A 5,168-nucleotide genomic window follows, 5' to 3' on the forward strand; every position below is an offset into this window, starting at 1 on the left:
AAATGTTATAACAAGAATGGCCAATCCTCCTCCTGGTGAGCCACTGGGTAACCTACCATATATGCTATTTGAACAACAATATGCAAAGCTACTCTGTCAAGTGTGCTTTATTCTTAATATTCTCCGAAAATAAATTATGTCAATAATGCTTGTGGGGACAATGCTGTAAAATCATTTTTATTTATAGTTGTGATAACGCACTATTTATGTTCTTAACCAGGCCTCTTCCTCTGTGTATTTCTCAAAATAAATGGATCATCACGACAGCTTTTGAAGGCAATTCATTATTTCATTAATGCAATAATCATAATATGCATGTAACTAGAAAGTATGGTTGAATGTAGGCTACACATTTAGAGTAATATAAAATGAATAAACAAGAATAATGAACAGAAATATTACATTCTGAATTTCAATTTAATTTAATCTCCATCCATCCCATCGCTACACTGGGGGAAATTAAAGATATTCTCAGAGTCAAGGAAACCATATAGAGAAAAACAGATACCATTTTGAAACACAGGCCTATCTGGGGTGTTCAAAGCCTTGCTTAAATTCTATAGAAATACAATCATTCATAGAAAATAGTACATTAAACATGGCATGTCTAGCGGATGTGAAATGGCTAGCTAGTTGGCGGTGTGCGCTAGCGTACAATTAGTGATGTCACTCGCTCTAAGTAGTTGTTTCCCTTCCTCTGCAAGGGCCGCGGCTTTTGTGGAGTGACAGGTAACGATGCCTCGTGGGTGACGGTTGTCTATATGTTCACGTCGTTTACAAACATTGGAGTAAAAAAAGCATACATTTTGGGTTCAGAGGGTTATACTACAAAGCCGTTATCCAGCTAACGTGCCTAAATATTCTCATAACTTTGAATTTTTGTGAAAAATACGCTTGAAATGTGCTTGGTCTAATATATTAAACAAACAAGAATACATATCTAAGTTTAGCTTTGTTAATGAACCAGAAAATAAATAGTTTCTGATTGCTTATCAAAGTTAGCTGTCATTAATCTTGCTTTGTAGTATACCCATCTGATGGGGTAAGACAGTTGAACTAAGCTCATGAGGCATTTATAAGTTATATTCTTCAAGAATCATTGAGTTTATATCATTAATCTATGAATCCAAAAATGGATGTAGCAACTAAGGCCAGGCACCACACCCTCATAGCATATCTTTTTTTAACCTTAATTATATCACAATCAACTTTTACCACAAATATAATACTTTTTTGTATTACAAATGTTCTTTCAGAACATCAGCTGTCTGAATTTGTGTGAAGGAGAAGTGGGGGGGGCATGGGCAAGTTGCAGCGGAGGGTGCAGAGCTGGTGGCCGGGGTAGTGGTAGCCAGGTGGAATGCATGGCCAGCCGTAGCAAAATGCTTGTTGAAATTCTCGGTTATTGTAGATTTATCGGTGGTGATAGTGTTTCCTAGCCTCAGTGCAGTGGGCAGCTGGGAGGAGGTGCTCTTATTCTCCATGGACTTTACAGTGTCCCAAAACTTTTTGGAGTTAGTGCTACAGGATGCAAATTTCTGTTTGAAAAAGCTAGCCTTTGCTATCCTAACTGCTTGTGTATATTGGTTTCTGACTTCCCTGAAAAGTTGCATATCGCGGGGACTATTCGATGCTAATGCAGTACGCCACAGGATGTTTTTGTGCTGGTCAAGGGCAGTCAAGTCTGAGGAGAACCAGGGGCTATATCTGTTCTTAGTTCTGAATTTTTTGAATGGGGCATGCTAATTTAAGATTGAGAGGAAGGCACTTTTAAAGAACAACCAGGCATCCTCTACTGACGGAATGAGATCGATATCCATCCAGGATACCTGAGCCAGGTCAATTAGGAAGGCCTGCTCGCTAAAGTGTTTTAGGGAGCGTTTGACAGTGATGAGGGGTAGTCGTTTGACCGCGGACCCGTTATGAACACAGGCAGTAAGGCAGTGATCGCTGAGATCCTGGTTGAAGACAGCGGAGGTGTATTTCGAGGGTAAGTTAGTCAGGATGATATCTATGAGGGTGCCCATGTTTACAGATTTAGGGTTGAACCTGGTAGGTTCATTGATAATTTGTGTGAGATTGAGGGCATCTAGTTTGGATTGTAGGATGGCCGGGGTATTAAGCATATCCCAGTTTAGGTCACAAAGCAGTACGAACTCTGAGGATAGATGGGGGGCAATCAATTCACATATGGTGTCCAGGGCATAGCTGGGGTCTGAGGGGGGTCTGTAGCAAGCGGCAACAGTGAGAGACTTATTTCTGGAAAGGTGGATTTTTAGAAGTAGGAGCTCAAACTGTTTGGGCACAGACCTGAATAGTATGATAGAGCTCTGCAGGCTATCTCTACAGTAGATTGCAACTCCACCCCCTTTGGCAGTTCTATCTAGACGGAAAATGTTGTAGTTGGGGATGGAAATTTCTGAATTTTTGGTGGCCTAAGCCAGGATTCAGACACTGCTAGAATATCAGGGTTGGCGGAGTGTGCTAACGCAGTGAATAACACAAACTTAGGAAGGAGGCTTCTGATGTTAACGTGCAGAAAACCAAGGCTTTTACGGTTATAGAAGTCAACAAATGATAACTCCTGGGGAGTAAGAGTGATACTGGGGGCTGCAGGGCCTGGGTTAGCCTCTACATCACCAGAGGAACAGAGGAGGACTAGAATAAGGATATGGCTAAAGGCTTTAAGAACTGGTCTTCTAGTGCGTTGGGTACAGAGAATAAAGGGGGCAGATTTCCGGGCGTTGTAGAATAGATTCAGGGCATTATGTACAGACAAGGATATGGAAGGATATGAGTATAGTGGAGGTAAACCTAAGCGTTGGGTAACAATGAAAGAGATAGCATCACTGGAGGCACCGATTGAGCTGGTCTCAGCGTGTATGGGGGGTGGAACAAAGGAGCTATTTGAGACAGTTTGAGAATGACTTGGGGTTCTATATTCAAATTGTATAATAAGAACTAACTGGAACAGCAATAGGCAAGGCATATTGACATGGGAGAGAGGCATAAAGCAATCACAGGTGTTATTAAAGAGAGCTAAGACAACAACTGGTAATGACGATGAAAGTTTGGGCTGAGGCTAAACAGATAAACAGGACAGGGTACCGTGTAAAGGAACAGTCCAGCAGGCATCAGCTGTGCAGCTGAGTGATCATAAGGTCAAGTGAACAGCAATATGTGAGTCCTAGAGCAGTTTGAATTGGTGCTAAAGCACAGCGAGCAGGAAGTACGGCTGTTGTTTCCGTGTGCTAGCGGGCCGGGGCTAGCAGATGGATCTTCGTGGTCGTCGCAACAGGAAGCCTGTTGAAACCACAGACGATTACGTCGGCAGACCAGTCGTGATGGATCGGCGGGGCTCCGTGTCGACTCTAGATGGGCCTGTCCGGTAGACAGCCGGGAGATGTGCCGGACTCGAGGCTAGCTCAAGGCTGATTAGCCAACAACAACATCCATTTGGTTGCAGCTAGCTAGTTGCGATGATCAGGTGTTAAAGGTCCAGTGATTTAGTGATTCCGGCAGAAAATCCGTTATGTTCTGGGTCGATAACGCGCTGTGCAGACAGTGCAGACTGGCTGATAATAGTCCAGGCTAGAGCTGGCTGGTAGGTAGTGCAGGCCACGGACAATGGTAAAAAAACGCTAACGGTGGCTAATAGCAAGTAGCTAGTTAGCTGGCTACTCCCGTCCGGTAGACAAAGAGGTAGAGAGCCGGGATATGGGCCTGGCTCAAGGCTAACTGGTGCTTGCTTCAGGGGCAGTGGTGATTAGCCTACAGCAGGGTTCTTCAATTCCAGTCCTGGAGGGCCGAAACACTTCTGTTTTTTATTTCTACCTGGTAGTTAATTGCACTCACCTGGTGTCCCAGGTCTGAATTAGCCCCTGATTAGAAGGAGAGGATGAAAAACAGAGGTGTTTTGGCCCTCCAGGACCGGAATTGAAGAACCCTGGCCTAAAGCAACGTCCATTTGGTTGTAGATAGCTAGTTGCGATCCGGTGTTAGGGTCCAGTGATTTAGTTATTCTGGCAGAAAATCCAATGTTCTGGGTGAAAACAGCTAACGGTGGCTAATAGCAAGTAGCTAGTTAGCTGGCTAGCTAGTTTCAACTGGAGATTCTAGGTAAAGGTGAGTAAATAATAGAATCCGTTCCACATTGAGTGAGGCGGGTTTCAGGAGAGTATATTTAGTAGCAGGATGAAAAGTGTGATAGGGAAATATGTATGAAAAATAGAAGAACACGACCGCACTCCTACGCCATCTTGGAGCTATGATAGGGTTCACCAGAGGAGGCTCTACCGCCATGATATTCCTCAGGGCCAGCAGGCTGGGGTAGCTGCCGTAGTGAGCATACATCACATCGAAGGTGATGGATATGGTGAAGTTAGTCAGCGTGATCAGATGAGGTCTGCATGAAATTCCTCCTCTCTGCCCGGGAACGCAAAGACGCTTTGATGATGTTCACATAGGAAATCAGGATGAGTATTGTTTGAGAGACATGAGAAAACGTGACAATGAAGCCACAGAGGTTGGTCAGAGTGGTATCCACACATGAGAGCTTCATGACCGCTGAGTTTGAGCAGTAGAGATTATCGATTTCGACGCCACAGAGGGGTAACCTAGCTGTTAGTCCCATCCCAATGCTACTTTCTAGCCATTAGAAAAGCCATGTTACAAGAGGCAGTCCACACTTTTTGAGTAGTCATGATAGAGTGGTATTGTAACGGCTTGCAGATGGCAACATACTTTTCATATGCCATCACTGTCAAGCTGGTGAATTCACAGAAAGCATAGGAGTAAATGACAAATATCTAGGTCATGCACCCAATGTACGTTATCACATGAGAGTAAAATAAAAGGTCATAAAGTATCTTTGGGTAAAAAGCTGAAGCGCCATAGATACCATTAATACACAGATTACAGAGGAACAAATACATACAGTGAGGGAAAAAAGTATTTGATCCCCTGCTGATTTTGTACGTTTGCCACTGACAAAGAAATGATCAGTCTATAATTGTAATGGTAGGTTAATTTGAACAGTGAGAGACAGAATAACAATAACAAATCCAGAAAAACGCATGTAAAAAAAGTTTTAAATTGATTTGCATTTTAATGAGGGAGATAAGTGTTTGACATGACTTAGTACTTGGTGGCAAAACCCTTCACAGAGG

At 43.2% G+C, this 5,168-nt stretch overlaps 1 pseudogene across 1 annotated transcript; it reads right to left on the reverse strand.

Moving 5' to 3' along the window:
* Nucleotides 1-422: 422 nt before the first annotated feature.
* LOC311101563 (olfactory receptor 4S2-like) lies at nucleotides 423-4,934 on the reverse strand (annotated as a pseudogene). Its single transcript has 2 exons — nucleotides 4,282-4,934; nucleotides 423-449 (listed from the first exon to the last, which is right to left on the reverse strand). The product of its transcript is annotated as an olfactory receptor 4S2-like (transcript).
* Nucleotides 4,935-5,168: the final 234 nt, after the last annotated feature.

This window comes from Coregonus lavaretus, assembly GCF_964263955.1.
Source record: "Coregonus lavaretus genome assembly, chromosome: 26".
NCBI lineage: Eukaryota > Metazoa > Chordata > Actinopteri > Salmoniformes > Salmonidae > Coregonus > Coregonus lavaretus.